The sequence below is a fragment of the Pinus tabuliformis genome, chromosome 5_2, assembly GCF_031772625.1.
Source record: "Pinus tabuliformis cultivar Carrire ecotype Pingquan chromosome 5_2, CPIR1, whole genome shotgun sequence".
NCBI classification, from domain to species: Eukaryota; Viridiplantae; Streptophyta; class Pinopsida; order Pinales; family Pinaceae; genus Pinus; species Pinus tabuliformis.
In genome coordinates, this window is record NC_142306.1 from 68184349 (window position 1) to 68203587 (window position 19239).

Sequence of the window (19239 nt, forward strand, 5' to 3'; positions counted from 1 at the left end):
ATAAGAATGTTTATTGTAAATACTACATCGAGCTAAGTTATAAAGCTCCATGGGTAGTATGTTTTGGTTTTCAATAGTTTTGTTGGTCATAGGTGTCAATGAACATCAAAGATGGTGTTCCCTTAAGGGGGAGTTGTCTGTAATAGCCCCAAGTTAAAATTTCATGTAATAAAGTTAATAAAGGAAAAATAAGACCAAGGTCATGGGATACATATTCCAAGATGAATTTTGTACAAAACATCCTAGTGGGTGTTCATTTGGTTTATTATGGTTAAGGGAAATTGGAAAAGGAAATGGAAAATACTTTGAAAAGGAAAAGAGGCATTAATTGGAATTTTATTTATGAAAATAAAGGAAATTATGAGAAAAGGAAGGTGAAAGGTCACAGGTTGCATGTGACGAGGAAAATGAAAGAAAAATAGAGGAAAATGAACAAATTACAGGCCTTAATGACAATTTTTTTTCTAAGGATAAGTTCACAACTTTTGTTAGTTTAAGCTTTTGATAGTCAGTTTTGGAGCTCTCTCTCTATACTCTCTACTCTCTCATACTCTTGCACACTTAGAGAATTCTTGGAACACTTTAGCATTGGAGAAAGGAAGGCAAAGTAAGGACAATAAATCACAAGGAAAACAAAGATCAAGGAAGGAAGAGTTGGATCAAGCGTATACAGTGGGATTACTTGCAGGTATCAAGTTCCATGTATGATTTCCTTGCTAGTTCTGGAATGCATGGTATATTCATGTGTGTATTTGGTTCTCTTGTTTCATTGGCATGGGTTTTGACAGGTGTGATAGTGTTTTTCAACCCTGCCTTGCCATTTCCAAATAGCCATGGTGTGATGGGGTTCTTTTACTTGGTTGAGTTGGATTGCGGGATGGTTTCAGAACTAAGTGGGGTGGTATTAGGAAAATTCCCAAAGGCCTAGGAATCCCTTGACCGATAAATGGTGAGATACACGGTAAAGCCTGAGGGTGGAGACAAGAAAATTCCCCATAGTTTAGGTGGATAAATCCAAAGGCATCCAAGCTTGTTTAAGGCCTAGTGATCCCTTAACCAGTATATGGAGGGATTGGAGTAAAGCTTGTAGTGTATGTTTATTGTTTGGCCTAGGAATCCCTTGACTGGTAATGGCAGGATACACAGTAAAACCTGAGGAATCCCTGGTTGGTTTTGTTGTGAGTCCTGCATCCATCTTGGAATATGGCATGTTAGTGATTGGATGAAAGAAATATTTGGTTCAACCCAATCTATGGTCGAGTGTTTTGTGGAAGTCCTTGACTTGGTTTCGTTTTGCATATGAATAATAATATCTCTTTTCCTCTTGTATTTTATGAGTAAATGTTCTTGTCATTATGTGATTTTAATGGTTGTTCTATCATTGTTAATCCATTGGCTATATGTTGGTTATAAGCATGGTTTATGGAAAATTTAAGTTATGGATCTCATTATGTTTTGGTTAGTAACTGTATGGTTAATGAATGTATTACCCAATAGATGATATTGCACCTATTATGAGAGGGCATCATACCTTCTTGAAAATTCTTAGATAAGTATGAGACCCCTATGTTCAGATGTGTATTTATGACTTGTACATCATATTTTCATGATGTGTTTGACGAAATGTCTATCATGGTTAAGCATGGTTACGCCAACTTCTTTTCTAATATTTGTATGGAAGGCTTTGTCCTTGTGTCATTCACTCTTCTTCAAGGTTTCATTATGCTATGGGTAGAGGTCTAGACCAAAGCTTGAAAAAGTGGCTTAAATCCCACGGTTGAAGGCACAAAACTGGATGAAAAATACTATAGTCTCTCCCTTATAGGCATAATGGATGTGACTAGAGGGTTTCAGTCAAATTCTAGTAGCATTGTGCCAATGTCTGGGAGATCAGGGCACTAAAATAGAGTTTCATTTCAGGGCTTGGACACCTAGAAGGGTGGTTTACCTCTTGGGGGTCCTGTAGCATTTGGGGGTCTTGTAGCACTTGAGGGAAGTCATTAAGGGTTTTTTCTTGTTGATTCCACTTCCTTAAGGTGATCTAGGAGGTTGAATCATATCATAGTAAAATATTCATCACATGTTTACCCTGGTAGGCCGATAACTTGGGTAAATGTGGGAGGAGGGTGTTACAGATAAACATGGAAGAACGCATATATGGAAGATGACTTTCACATATGTGTGACTTTTGTATATGTATACTTCCATATCTATGTGCATACACATAATTTCACATATACAAAATCCATCTTCCATATATGCGTAACTTCTATATATGCACATAGATATGGAAGCATGCATATACATAAGTCACACATATGGGAAAATGAAAGTGCATTTATGAAAGTTAACTTTTATATATATATATATATATATATATATATATATATATATATATATATATATATATATATATAGATAGAGAGAGAGAGAGAGAGAGAGAGAGAGAGAGGTTGTGCATATACATAAGATGGCTTATGTATATGCGTAACTTTTGTATATGCACATAGATATGGAAGTATGCATATACGACAACCATTATTTGTGGAAATGCAAGTGCATTTATAAAATTCTGTTCTATATATGTTCTTGCATATTGAAAAAATCACACATATGGAAGATGGCTTCTATTTATGTGCAGTTTGTATATATGCACATAATTATGCAAACACATATATAGAAGTCAAGTTTTCTATATGCACTTGCATTTTCGCATGTATGAATTACATATATGCATGTTTTTATATCTATGTGCATATATAGAAGTTGCACATATACATAAGCTTCCATATATGGAAGTCATATTTTGTATATGTAGAATTTCATATATATGTGTATATATTGAAGTTAGAAATATATGAAAGTCATATTTTTTGAATGCATGATTCCATATCTACGTGTATATAATGATGTTGTGCGTATATAGAAAACATCTTCTGTATATGCCCAACTTCTGTATATGCACATATACATGGAAGCATGAATATATAGAACATGACTTCTTCATGTGTGACCATGTGGTCTCTTATAATGCTGAAGTGAGTGTGTGGTGTATGATTGAGGATGTTAATGAAAGAGTAGGAATGATTTTTCTTTTAATCACACATAAAACAAAACAAAACAAAAAAAAAAACGTTAATTTTAACCTCATGAATGCCTATGTGAGAAAAAAATTAAGTGATGTGTGTGTAACCCTAGATAAACATATGTCAATGTTTCGACTCAAACCTCATTAGGCCTTACGAGATCCTTCATAACAATGGTGATGAAATCTACTAGAAGGAGAAAAATAACGAAGACATGGAAGGTGAGTTATAATGGGGGATTCTAGGGTACATCTCCAAAGAATTGGCGATGTCTCTTGAAGCCATCCAAAATAATCTCTGGGTATAGTGACTCCCACCACCATCACCTATGGTAAAATATCCTAAGACTGGCCACTAAATTGCCTTTGTCCAGTGCACCAAAGCGAATATCATCTTTTATGTATCATTTTTAGACTCGAAACCATTACCTAAGGTTGGGAGATGTCATTTTTTGTATATGCACAACTTCTATATATGCACATAGACGTGGAAGCATGCGTGTAACACATATAATACATATTCCATATGTGTGCACTTCTATATATGCATATACATATGTAAGAACATATATATAAGTCAACTATCATAAATACACTTGAATTTCCAAATATGTGCGCATGTGTATATGCATGCTTCCATATCTATGTGAATACACAAAAAAATGCACATATATGAAAGCCATCTTTTGTTATGCACAGCTTATATATGTGCACATAGATACGAAGCATGCATATACGGAAGATGGTTTCCACAATGTGTGAATTACATATATCCACACTTCTATATTTATGTGCATATATGGAAGTCATTTTCCATATATGCGCAGTTTTTGCACATGCACATGCACATGATATGCTTGTGCTCATTTATGGAAGTCAACTCTCATAAATACACCTACATATGAAGTGATTCAAGTGCATTTACAAAATTTGAATTTTATATATGTGCTTACATATCTATATGCATATACAAAAGTGCATACATATAGAATATGTGTTATAAGAATGCCTCCGTATATATGTGCATATATAGAAGTTGCACATATATAGAAGATGGTTTCTTCCTACCTTTGGTAGGACCCCAAGTCCAATAATGATACCTAGAAGATGAGATTCACTCTCCTACATTGGACGGAGGTAGTTTAGTGACCCATCTTAGGATATATTACCCTATAGGTGATGGCGGTGGAAGTCACTATACCTAGAGGTGATTTTGTATGGTTGTTAGAAACATCTCCACTTATTTTGAAATGCGCTCTTAACCCCCCATTATAAACCTCATTCCATATCTTCATTAGTACTCCCCTTCCAATAGATTCTATTATCGGTGTTGGGGAGGCTCTCATAAGGCTTAACGAGTTTTGATTCAAACAAAGACATAGGTTTGTCTAGGTTACACACACACATCACTTGATTTTTTTCTTACATAGCATTCATAAGATTAAAATTAACTATTTTTTTTTTGGATTGCAGGTTTCTGTGGAGTGGTTTTTGAGAGATTGGATTCGGATAATCCACAGTGTTCATCTTTTTCTTGTCGACATTTCGAGTCTAGAGCAAGACTCATCATCAAGACTTGAGTCAAACACCACACACTCACTGTGGCATCATAAAAGGGCACATGGTCACACATATGCATAAGTCATCTTCTATATATTCATGTTTCAATGTCTATGTGCATATACAGTAGTTGTAAATATACAAAATATGGCTTATGTATATGTGTAACTTCGGTATAGGCACATAGATATGGAAACATGCATATACAAAAAATGACTTACATATATGTTCAACTTCTATATATACACATAGACATGAAAGCATATATATACAAAAGATGGCTTTTGTATATGGAAACTTTTGTAAATGCACAACTTGTATACGTGCACATAGACATGGAAGCATGCATATGTGGAAGTCACACATATGAAAAAATGCAAGTGCATATAGAAAAGTTGACTTCTATATATGTGTCTGCATATCTATGTGCATATACAAAAAATACATGTACACAAATGCCACTTTCCATATGTGTGCAATTATGTATATGCATATCAATATGCAATAACATATATAGAAGTCAACTTTCATAAATGCACTTGCATTTCCACATGTGTGGTTGTCATATATGCATGTTTCCATATATATATGCTTATACAAAAGTTGCACATATACATAAGTCATATTTTGCATATACACAACCTTTTTATATTCATATAGACATGAAAGAACATATATAGAAGTTGAATTTAATATATTCACTTCCGTATTTTCTCATATGTGTGAATTTATATATTCACGCTTCCATATTTATGTGCATATATAGAAGATGCACATATGGAAAAAATGAAATTTGTATATGTACAATCATGTATGTGCACATATAGGAAATATGGATTTTTTATATGTTCAATTATGTATGTTGACATAGATATGGAAGTGTACATATATAAAATCCATAGGAAGCCATCTTCAATATATGTATGCTTCAATATCTATGTGCATATACGAAAGTTGCACATATATGGAAGATGACTTCCATATATGTGTAGCTTCTGTATATGCATATAAAATTGAAAAGTGCATATATATAATTCAAACATATAAAAATGTAAGTGCATATATGAAAGTCAACTTTTATATATGTGCTTGCATATCCATGTGCATATACAGAAACTGCACATACATAAAAGCAATCTTCAATATGTGTCTAGTTTTGTATATGAATATGTATATGAAGCACATATATAGAAGTCGACTTTTGTAAACGCACTTTGATTTTGTATATGTTTGAATTCCATATATACGACAAACTTTTTATACAAAAAATATTTATTAATATGCATATATGACAACTTTCATATATGCAAAACTTTTGTATGTGTGCACATATTCTATATAATATGTGCAACTTTCGTATATGCACATATCTTCCATACATGTACAACTTCCATATATGTGTATATATGAAATCTGTGCATACACAAAATTTGCACATCTTTTATATATGTGCATATCTTATCTCACATATCTTTCATATATGTGCAACTTTCGTATATGAACATATCTTCCATATGTGTGCAACTTCCGTAGATACACATATATGGAAGTTTCACACATACAAAAAATATGTGCATATATGAAAGATGTGTATATATGGAAGTTCAAGGTGTACACAATTATGTGCTTATATGAAAGATATATGCATATACAAAAGTTGCACATATATGGAATTTGTGCATATATGAAAGATATGTATGTATATGAAAGTTGTGCATATACGGAAGTTGCACATATATGAAATTTGCACATATAGAAAAGATATGTGCATATACAGAAATTGCACATATACAAAAGATATGCACATTACAGAAGTTGTGCATATATGAAAAATATGTGCGTATACAGAAGTTGTGCATATATGAAAAATATGTGCGTATACGAAAATTGTGTATATATAGAAGTTGCGCATATACAAAAGATATGCACATACACGGAAGTTGTACATATACGAAAGTCACACAAGTTGAATATATGCACTTCTTTTGTACTGCATATCTTTCGTATATGCATGACTTCCAACTATGCGCATATCTTTCCTATATGCACAAATTTCATATATGTGCATATATGGAAGTTACGTATATGCGGAATATATGAGAATATACTGAAGTTACGTATATACAACAAAGGTTGAAGTTGTGCATAAGTTTTGTATATGAATAGTTTTTGTATATGAACATATATAGAAGTTGCACATATACAGTAGATGCACATATACAAAAGTTGTGCATATATGAAAGATGTAAATATAAATAATTTATGTGCAAATTCAGTCACTGTATATGTGCAACTTCTGTATATAACATAACTATCGATCAAACAAGAACTTTACCGATTACCCATTTCTTTGAGGTAGCAAGAAAATCATCTGATTTGGAAATGTGTTGATTCAAAATACACCTTTTTTAGCATATTTTTGACACTTTAATTTTTTTTATGTATCAAGTATGAACATTTTTTTAAATGTTAGTGATTTTCATGGTGATCTTGAAAAGTGTTCATGCAATATCAACCCATTGTTTTTAGAGGACTTATTTTTGACACTTTAAATTTCCTTTTGTATCAATGATGAACAATTGATTTTAAATGTTAGTGATTTTCATGCTGATTTTGAAAAGTGTTGATGCAACATCAACCCTTCATGTTTAGAGGACTTATTTTTTACAGTTTAAATTTTCTAATGTATTAATTGTGGATAATGTTTTTTAAATGTTGAAGATTTTCATGTGGGTTTTGAAAAACATCAACATTTTGTTTGATAAGACATATTTTTGACACTTTAAATTTTCTTATGTTATAAGTATGCACAATTTTTTTTTAAAGGTTGATTATTTAACCATTTTTCAAGTTGTCTTATTACTCTTATTGGTTTTCATCTTAAGATATTTGCTTTTTAAGAATTTTCCAAAGATGCAATTTTTGTTTTTCTTTGCAATGTTTTTTATAATGTTTTTTTTTGCAAAGTTTAAAAAAAATAATAACATTAATATTTTGAGGTTAGGATTTTTTTATATATTTATATATCATTAATTAATACTTCAATATACAAAAAATAGTTGTCGCTAAAAAATAATAATTTTAAACACTTGACAAAATATCCACATTTTTCATATAGATATAATAAAAAAAATCAGTGTTTCAGGGTAAAAAAGACATGCTAAATAAAATATTTTTTTTGAAAATTTTGAATAAAAAGTTGGAAAAGAAAGAATTTTTTTATTTTTTTTATGAATTTTATATTAAAAATGATGACATTTCAATTTATTTTTTCCAAAAGCAATGATTCATAAAATTTTAAGTAAAGATAACAAAAAAAATGTGCAAAAACAAAAAACAAAATCTTAAAAAGTAAAAATCTAAAACATAAAAAATAATAAAAACATTAAAATAAAATAACATTCAAACTTTTTTTTTACAAAAAAATAAAAAAACATTAAAAAAATTTGAAAAAAATAAAAAAACATAAAAAATAAAACAGATGGAGGGGGCCTTGGCAGCCAAAGATGATTATGGAAATCAACCTTGAAAAAAAAAAAAAAAAAAAATCTTTTAAAAAGTAAAAAAAAAAATAAAAATAAAAAATAAAATAAATAAAACATATTAAAAGTCCACATGGGGTAGCTCAAGTGGCAAGGGCCATTGAAATGAAGTCTCACCGAACCGGAAGTCTTGGGTTCAAATCTTGGGCTACCCTTCCCCCGTAGAGGGGTACATAATGGACATGTAAATTGGAGAGTCCCACCCCAGCCTTACAAAAAAAAAAAAAAAAAAAACATATTTAAAAAAAACATTGAAAAAATAAATTGAAGAAAAACAATAAAATAAAAATAAAGAAATAAAACAAAAATTAAATAAAAAAAAATAAAAAAAAAAATTAAGTTAAAATAAAAAAACTTAAAAAGTTAGGTCGAAACAACCAAGATCGATTCCCGGAATCGACTTAACCTCCCATGCCTGAGGCCCAAGGGCCCTAAGCAGTCAGGGCGATTCCCAGAATTGACTAGATGCCAAGGGCCACGAAGCCTTGGGCCTGGGCATGTAGCCCCGATCCACCTAGGCCCAAGGCCTCGCAGCCAAGGCAGAGAATGCCTTGGCTACCTAGGGATGCAGGGCCTCAAACCAAGGTAGGGCAGGGTTGTACTATTGGGTGTGGAGCCTAATTATCTTTTGTATTCAAAGGTATCACCACATTAGACCCTAGTTTGTTATGGGGCAGCAACGCCGCTCATAAAATATTCGCTGCAGGGGGTCTAGGGGGGTGGCTACGACCTTTGGGAGCCCTCCCCTAGCGGGGAGATCAGGGGTAGCACCCCCAAAGCTAAAAATAGATGTAAAATTGACTTGTAAAATGTTTTATTTTCGTAGTAAATCTGAGTCATTAATTAGGTGGAGATCTGACAGTAGAAGTTATGTTTAATTTAGGGTTTTTTCCCTAGAAGGAAACCCCTCGCCATATATGAGGGAATTGTATTGCGTCTATGTAGATCTGTATTCTGAGTGAGGAAGAGATAGGAGATTGAGAGCGAAGAGGGAATTACAATGGATTTGTTGTAGGTTGTATCTCTTCAGTTTGCTGGATAATATAAAAGGAAAGACTCACTGTTTCTCCATGGACGTAGCCCAAACTGGGTGAACCACGTATATCTGTGTCTTTCTCGTTTTACGCATTTTCTGTGTTTATATTTTTGCAATATATTTTATGTGTTCTGTTGCTCTGTAATACATAGTTTTCTAACAATTGGTATCAGAGCCAAAGGTCTATTTGGCTGACAAACTCACAGGAGAGAAGGGTTGCTAGTTCGAGTGGGAGCAATGGCAGAAGATGGTAGGTTTAGGGTCGAAAAATTTAACGACCAAAACTACCAGCTATGGAAGATGCAGATGGAAGATCATCTGTATCAGAGAGATATGTACCAACCATTGAGCGGAAAGGCAAAGAAGCCAATAAGTATGACAGACACAGGATGGGATATTCTCGACAGAAAGGCACTTGGAACATATGGTTGTGCCTAGCGCCATCGGTAGCATTTAATATTTCAAAGGAAACGAAAACAGAGGGTTTAATGTCGACATTGGCCAAACTATATGAAAAACCCTTGGCCTCAAATAAGGTATTTCTTATGAAGCATTTATTTAATATGAAGATATGGAGATGTCAGAAGGTGGATCTGTTGCTGATCATTTCGATGAATTTAATATAGTTACCAGTTAGTTAAGTTCTGTAGGGGTAAATTTTGATGATGAAGTTAGGGCTCTATTATTTCCGTGCTCATTGACAAAAAGTTGGAATGGTTTAGTTATGGCCATTAGTAGTTCTGTCTCTGGATCTAGTACTTTAAAGTTTGATGATGTTGTCGGTGCAATCCTTAGCGAGGAAATGCGACGGAAAAGCTTCGGTGAGACATCAGGTAATCCTTTGACTGCAAAGACGAGGGGAAGAAAAATGGAAAGAGGAAATAGCCCTAGATATCACAGTAAGTCAAGAAAAGGTAGATCCAAGTCCAAATCAGGGATAGTGTGCTGGAAATGCAGGAAGAAAGGACACCTAAAGAAAGTCTGCAAATCTTAGAAGGGAAAAGAAGGAGACGTGCAACAAGAAAATAATCATGAAGCGATTGTGACAGGTGATGTGTTGCAATATGCTTTGATTCTTTCATTAGAAAGTATTATTGATGCCTGGGTGGTAGATTCAGGGGCCTCATTCCCTACCACAACTGATAGGAAACATTTTCATGACTATGTTCAAGGAGATTTCAGACAGGTTCTATTGGGTGATGATAAACCCTGTAAAATCATTAGAATGGGTAGAGTTTTCATAAAACAACAGAATGTAAATCAATGGCTATTGAAGGAGGTAAGGCATGTTCCAGATCTAAAGAAAAATCTTATTTCAACAGGGTAGTTGGGAGGTGAAGGTTGTGTGACTACTTTTACAAATAAAACCTAGAAGGTCACTAAAGGATCCCTGGTAATAGCAAGAGGAGAAAAGGTTGGTACATTGTATTTATGCAATGGTATTTCTAATTCTGTTAATGCTTTAACCTCTACAGGAGAAGATACGACATTGTGGCATCATAGGATCGGGCACATGAGTGAGAAGGGGATGTAGATTCTTCACTCAAGAAATTCGTTGCCAAGTTTGAAGCATGTTGATTTAAAATTATGTGAGAATTGTGTTTATGGAAAACATAAGAGAGTCAGATTCCTCAAAGTTGGAAAAGAAAATAAGAGCAAAAAAATAGAGCTTGTGCATACAAATGTATGGGGACCTGATCAGGTATCATCTCTTGGTGGCTCTCATTATTATGTTACTTTTATTGATGATGCAACCAGAAAAACTTGGATTTATTGTATTCGAAATAAATCTGATGTATTTGATACTTTCAAGAAATGGAAAGCTTTGGTTGAAAATGAGAGAGGAAAAAGGTTGAAGTGTCTCAGATCAAACAATGGAGGTGAATATTGTAGCAAATAGTTTGATAGGTATTGTTCAGAGAATGGAATTTGCAGAGAGAAGACAGTTCCAGGAACATCACAAGAAAATTGTGTGTTAGAAAGGATGAACAGGACAATCATGGAGCATGCAAGGTGCATGAGATTGCATGCAGGATTGCCTTTACAATTTTGGGCAGATGCTGTAGATGTTGTTGTTTATCTAATAAAAAAAGGGCCTTCAAGTTCCTTGGATGGTGGTATTCCAGAGGAGGCATGGACAGGTAAAAAGGTAAACTACTCATTTTTAAAGACTTTTGGTTGTGAAGCCTTTGTTCACATTAATAAATAAAATAGAACAAAGCTTGAGGCAAAATCAAAGAAATGTACTTTTATTGGATATGGTGTTAATGATTTTGGTTATCGCTTTTATGATTATGAAAAACACAAAATAATTAGGAGCAGAGATGTCATATTCAATGAAAAGGTTTTGTATAAGGATCAACTGCAGGAAAAGAAACAAGGAAAAGAAAACCACGAATACACAGTGCTTGAAGAGATCACAGAAAACGTGATGGTGCCTGAAAATCATAATGATCAACATCCAGAACAACAACCACAACAGCAACAAGCACCTCAAACACCTGAAAGTGGTGTTAGAAGATTTACCAGGATAAGTAGACCCTATGAATGATACTCTCCTTCATTATATTATGTATTGTTGACTGATTCTGGTGAACTAGAATGTTATGAAGAAGCAGCGAAGGTAGAAACCAGGAAGAAGTAGGAGCAAGCCATGAAAGAAGAGATGGTCTCCTTAGCACATAACCAGACTTGGGATTTAGTCAGGTTGCTTGCAGGTAAAACAACATTGCATAATAAATGGGCTTACAAGTTGAAGGAAGAAGATGGAGGTAGAAAAAGGTATAAAGCTAGACTTGTGGTGAAAGGGTTTGCACAGAAAAAGGGTATAGATTTTGATGATATATTTTCTCCTATTGTTAAAATGACTTCAATCAGAACTATTTTAAGTCTAGTAGTAGTTGAAGGTTTGCATCTTGAGCAGTTAGATGTAAAGACAACCTTTCTCCATGGGGATTTGGAGGAAGAGATATATATGCAGCAGCCACAAGGATATGAGGTAAAAGGGAAGAAGAAACTAGTGTGCAAGTTGAAAAAGAGCTTATATGGCTTAAAACAAGCTCCAAGGTAGTGGTATCTAAAATTTGACAGGTTTATGTCTGAACAAGGTTATACTAGATGTCACTCTGATCATTGTGTTTATCTTAAAAGGAAAAATGATGGTAGATATATTATATTGTTATTGTATGTAGATGGCATGTTTGTTGTAGGTTCTAACATGCAGGAAATAAATGTGCTGGAAAGAAAATTGGCGAACTCATTTGCAATGAAGGATTTGGGTGCTGCAAAACAAATCCTTGGTATGAGAATAACTAGAGATAGGAAGAATCGTAAATTAACATTGTCTCAAAGTGAGTACATAGAAAAGGTGTTGAAAAGGTTTAACATGCAGAATGCAAAACCAGTTAGTATACCTTTGGCTAGCCATTTCAAATTTAGTAATGAGTGTCCTAATACTTAGGAAGAAATGGTTCATATGTCTAAAATTCCATATGCATCAGCAATGGAAGCTTAATGTATGCAATGGTTTGCACAAGGCCTGATATTGCATGTGCAGTGGGAGTTGTAAGCAGGTACATGAACAATCCAGGAAAATAACATTGGATGGCGATGAAGTGGATTCTCAGGTATTTGGGAGGTACCACAAATCAAGCATTATGCTTTGGTGGTTCAAACATTGCTCGACAGGGATATGTTGATGTAAATATGGTGGTGATAGAGATAATAGGAGGAGCACAACAGGGTATCTGTTTACTGTAGGTGGAACAACTGTCAGTTGGGTCTCAAAATTGCAAAGTGTTGTTGCACTCTCAACAACAAAAGCAAAGTATGTTGCTGCTACAGAGGCTAGTAAAGAAATGATTTGGTTACAAAGGTTTCTGGATGAATTGGGTAAGAAGCATGAGTTGGGCAAGTTATACAGTGATAGCCAGAGTGCCATACATCTTGCAAAGAACTCTGTATTTCATTCCAAGACTAAACATATACAGCTCAAGTACCATTTCATATGGTCAGCGTTGGAAGATGGACAGTTGAAGCTGGAAAAGATACACACTAGCCAGAATCCTGCAGATATGTTAACAAAAGTTGTAACTAGGGAGAAACTGATAATCTGCTCAGTTTCAATTGGTCTTCAATTATGATGAAGAAGATGAGAAACATCCAGGTCCAAAGTGGAGTCATTTTCCAGCGAATTAAGAAGCAATGGAGTTGCTATAATCAGTCTCCAAGTGGGAGATTGTTGGGTGTGGAGCCTGACTATCTTCTGTATTCAAAGGTATCGCTACATTGGACCCCAGTTCATAATGCCGCCCATAAAATATTTACTGTGGGGGGGGTCCGGGGGGGCGACTGTGACCTTTGGGAGCCCCCCCTGGCAGAGGGATCCCCTGAAGCTAAAAATAGATGTAAAATTGCCATGTAAGATCTTGTAATTTTGTAGTCAATCTGAGCCGTTCATTAGGCGGAGATCTGACCGCAAAAGTTATGTTTAATTTAGGGTTTTTTCCTAGAAGGAAACCCCTCGCTATATATGAGGGAAATGTATTGCGTCTATGTAGATCTGTATTCTGAGTGAGGAAGAGAGAGGAGATTGAGAGTGAAGAGGGAATTACAACGGATTTGTTGTAGGTTATATCTCTTCAGTTTGCTGGATAATATAAGAGGAAGGACTGGTTATTTCTCCGTGGACATAGCCCAAACTAGGTGAACCACGTATATCTGTGTCTCTCTTGTTTTATGCGTTTTCTGTGTTTATATTTTTGCAATATATTTTATGTGTTCCGTTGCTCTGTAATATATATTTTTCTAACATGTGTGAGGATAAATTTAGAAAAAAAATAAATAAACAAAAAAAACATTAAAATAAAATTAAAAAATAAAAACATTAAGAAAAAATGAAAAACAATTAAAAAAAACTTTAAAAGAAATATTAAAAAAAATTATTTAAAAAAATAAATTTATTTAAAAAAAATATAAAAAAAAATAAATTGAAAAAAAAACAATAAAATAAATATAAAGAAAAAAATTAAAAAAAAATTAATCTAAATTAAATAAGCACAGTGCCACCGTGCCCAGGCTCGCAGCCTTGTGTGGTTAGTCGATTCCAAGAATCGACCTAGCTACCAAGGACCTTGGGCAACCAAGTCAATTTCGGGAATTGAATTTGGCCACCTAGGCCCAATTTTTTAAGGTGTTTTTTTTTTTTTTTTTTTAAATGAAATTTAATCCCTTTTTAAAGTTATTTTAATTGCTTTTATTTTGTTTTTGTTATATATATATATATATATATATATATATATATATATATATATATATATATATATATATATATATATAATTTTTTTATCTTTGACTTTTGTTTTGTCTTTTTTGTATTGCATGGTTTTTGTCATTTTTTTATGTTTTAATATACAATTTTATTTACATTTTTATTATTTATTTTTTAAATTTTTTTTAGAGTGTTTTTCTTCTAAATATTTCTATATTTTCAATATATTTGATTGGATATATATGCCAAAATAAAAATGTTGTATAAGTAACAAGTTCAGGAGAATTTCTTTTTGTTGATAGTGTACTTCCTTTCCAGACGATAGGATTCTAGAAATGACAAGTTTTTTTTTTTTTTTTTTTTTTGTGTAATCTGAGTTTTGTTTGCCCACTTTTAATATTTTTATTAGTTTTGATTTATTAAATTCAAAAGAAATAAATTTTAATATTAAATTATTATTATTATTATATATCAAAATAAAATTAATATACGTATATTTCTGAATAATGAAATATAGTTTAAAAAAAATATTGCAAATTTCAAAATCCTAAAATAATTAAAAAATAAAATATTTACACCAATTTCCAAAAAGAAAATGTTTTAATGCATAGAGAATCAAATACTCCAAAATCACATATAAATTCATTTGTTTGTAAAGTTGTTCCTTCATCATAACTGAAGTGTTTCCAATTCTATGACTTTAATACATTATATAAAAAGCACATTATATTTAATATTTTTTTATTAATATGATAAACCTAAAATAAAAATAATTAATATAAATTAAATGGTAACAATTTTTTTAAAGAATATTAACACCATCGCTAAAAATTGTTGGAATTTTAAGGGTTTTCATAGAGGTGATATTTCATCTTTAATGTCATGCCTGAAAATCATTGGAATTTTAAGGCTTTTTAGAGACATGATACTTTATCTTTAATGCCATGCATAGAAATCATTGGAATTTTAGGACTTTTCAGAGACGTGATATTTTATTTTTAATTTCATGCCTATCGTTGGAATTTTAAGGTTTTTCAGAATCATGATATTCGATTTTTAACCTCATTATTAAAAAATGTTGAAAATTTACCCCGAAAAAAAAAGATGTTATTCCAGCATCAACACTTTTCGTTTTGAGGGTGTTTTTTTTACAAAAAAAATTGGATTTTATTGGATTTTACTTCCATTGTTAAAAAATGTTGAAATTTTACCCTAAAAAAAAAAAAAAAAAAAAAAAAACGTTATTCCAACATCAACACTTTTCTTTTCAACGTGTTTTTTCATTTTTTTTGGGTTTTTTTTGCTAGAGTTCTCGTTTTTATGTAATAGTTCTAATTTGATCGGTAATTTTGTTATATGATCATATTAGTTTACACATATATGGAAGATATGTACATATACAGAAGATGCACATATACAAAATTTGCATCTATTCAGAGGTTGAAGTTTTACACAACTTTTGTATATGAGCATATATTTTATGTATGCACAATTTTTATCTATGTCCATATCTTTTGTATATGTGCAACTTATGTATATGCACAAAACCTCCATATATGTGCAACTTCTATATATGAACACATATAGAAGTTTCATAGATAAAAAAACAGTGTGCAACTTCCATAATATGCATATACGACAACCGCCATATATGCACAATTTTCATATATGTGCACCCTCTATATACTAAAGAACCATTGGAGAAAATATTGGGATCACATCTTGAATGGAGAGAACATTATTTCAGCGAGTCACGACATTAGTGATGGGGTTATAATTATATCATTGTTCGAGATGGATTTTTAGGAAACTGTGGGATGAAAGTTAACCTAAGTTCTAAAAGTTTTGACATATTTGAAGTACTATTTGTAGAAGAACTAGGCCTTGTCCTCAAGGGGATGAGACTGAAGTGAAATATATATGGATAGTTATAATTTTTCTATCATTTGAATAAGGGATCTATTCATTGTCCTATTTTCATTGTGATGTATAGGTTAGTCGTTCCAATGTTGATGTCATTTCTAAGAAACTCAAAGCTGTAGGTATCCTATTTAAGTTTATTGGACAAGTCACTTCATCCCCTTATATAGAGGTTTTTGTTAATGGCACACTGCATCTTAATGAAAAATCGTCATCTCTTAAGGATTTGTGGGAGGGGACAAGATTTTTGCTGGAAAGATGTTAGCGAGTAGAGTCATGTTCAGAGGGAGAAAGCAGGACTAAAAAAAACATGCACCTACATGAGAATTTTCATTTGTGCCCAGATCCACAAATGAGAAATTCATCGTTTCAAAGTCAAAGACAAAGGTGGTTATTATTCGAGAAGAAGGTAGTAATGGTGATCGGGAAATGTTAGTTATGATTTATTTTGCGGGCATTGAACCATGGGATATGATGATGTCAGATATTTTGAATGTAAGAGTGACTCTGCAAGACTTTAGAGGCATAATATTTGTTGGAGGGTTTAGCTATTATATGTGTTAGATTCCGCTAAGGGTTGGGCTGCTAAAAGACGGCTCAATGAAGATATTCTTAAACATTTGAGTACATTTGTTTTAATAAGTAAATGTTCTTTATTATGGGTTAAGTATGCATGCTTATATTTCACTGCATTAAGTAAAATATACCCTATTAATCATGTTATCCTATGTGGTAATTCAATTTAAACTTTCATCATTTTTAAAAGACATGTATGTTTGGCCATCGTAGTTTCAACAATTTTATGATTGACTAGATACATTCAGTCTTGGTGTGTGCAATGAGTGTCAGGTAATGTCACATTTTTTTGCTTCTTTGCAAATAGGGGACTGTGATAATGCCCAAGGAGAAATAGGCATGTTCCTTGAAGGTGCCATAAAAAATTACGCTTCTCAGCTTCAGACTTACGACAACAAAGCCGAGAGAGAAAAATGTGTGTTTATCTTGTATTTCCATCATCTTACAATGAGTTCTCTATCGATGACATGTGCTTTACATCTTGAAGTAATTTCATAGTGAATTATATTTGAATGTAGTCTAATTCGAATACCAATGGAGGCTAACACCCATTTTTATAACTTGGAGATAATTTAACACAAGCTTTACTATTTCTTTCTCATTTTAATGGAGATGTCCATCAGGTCATATCCTCTATATTTATACATTTTCCATATGTATAACTTATTGGGAACTTATTCATTGATACCAATTAATGAAAAATATATTTGTAGCCTTTACATGTGGGATTCATTACATATGAAGGTGGAAATACAATCATATTACACCGGTACAAGAAAAATAGTAATTTGCATCATGTAAGTAAATACAATATCCTTTGCCTAGTAATTGGATTAAAAACATGGTGTTCTTTTTATCCTTTACCTTAAAGGAACATTGGTTATTTCAATTCTATAATTTTAGGAGGGGAATTAAGGAAGAAAGCCTAAAATGAGTGGGAAGAAAAATTGTAGACTTTAGAATGAAAAATAATTCAACAAAATTGCCTTTCCTTTGTCCTATTCGTGTGTCTCGCATCAATGTAAAAGAAAACTTTTCTCACCCATGTTTTTTCCATATAGTGAGAGTAGACTTTCCACTTGTTAGCTATTGTTGTTTGAAAACTTTAAACATTGGTTGGTCCATCTTATGAATTGACTTGACTGCATGTATTAGACTTAAAATGAGTTGAAATTGGGTGATGTATTCATTTTAGCCCACATGAGAACTAGACAATGTTTGCAACCACCAAAAATGTTTAGATCTTATTTCAAAATTTAGTTGGAATTTTAATTGACATTTTCATGTGCCTTCATTTATTTAACGGTCAATAGATATGGCATATGCTTATGATCAATATACTCATGAAATATTTTATGATGATGACCTTGAGGTTATGATCACATCAATTCAGAGAAATATTACTCTGTGTGCCTTCCTCTCTCATTTCAAAAATGAAGTTGATTTGCTAGATTACTTATTTACTTTAGCATAAGGGTCTTATGTGATAACACAACAAGATATTGAATTTTTCTCTTGTATAATAATTTTTTTATAGTTTATGTCTATATATTCTGAACTTCATTAAGAATAAAATTTATATATTGTTTCAAAAATAGGATAGTTGGTCTGATGAAGTACCTCCATGGGAGAAATGCAATGGGCATGATCAAGCCTGCCCGAAATTGTGAGTCTTAAAATTCCTTAAGTCTACCATCATCTTTGGACTACAATATATGAAGTGTTTTGTTTTTATAAAATTTGTTAACATTTAACCAACATAAGTTTCATTATGAATTTGGTCAAACGTTTTTTTATTTCTGTCAATTTTTCTATGGAAATAATGTTAATAGTTATGGAAAACAAGAGAGTAATTCTATTAAACTTTTGTACGCTCATGTGTAGTGCATCTACAATATTCTTGGTAGTTTATGGATTTTAAGATGCAAAGCTAGACATTAAGTCATGATTTAGAGTTGTTTCTTATCACTTATGCCTAGGTTTCTGTAACAAATAAAATGTCATTTTTCCTTTTGAGTGAACAATCGAGAGGTGTATTCTAAGAAAAGATTCAACCATTTTTGTTCCATTGAATATGATTATGCATTCTTTGAAGGAAACAATTATATCTCTTTGCATACTTAGTTAAGTACATTAGATGTCTAGAATGGAATTTGTTGGTCCAAAGTGTTATATTTTTAAGACACCAATTGTAATCATGACTGATCATCCTATTTTCAAATACATCCCTCAAACTAATAGGATGCATAAA

At 32.4% G+C, this 19239-nt stretch overlaps 1 pseudogene; it reads left to right on the forward strand.

Annotated features, from left to right (window-relative positions):
- The first annotated feature begins 3300 nt into the window (after nucleotides 1-3300).
- Nucleotides 3301-17486, forward strand: LOC149157573 (putative phosphoribosylformylglycinamidine synthase, chloroplastic/mitochondrial; annotated as a pseudogene).
- The last annotated feature ends 1753 nt before the right edge of the window (nucleotides 17487-19239 follow it).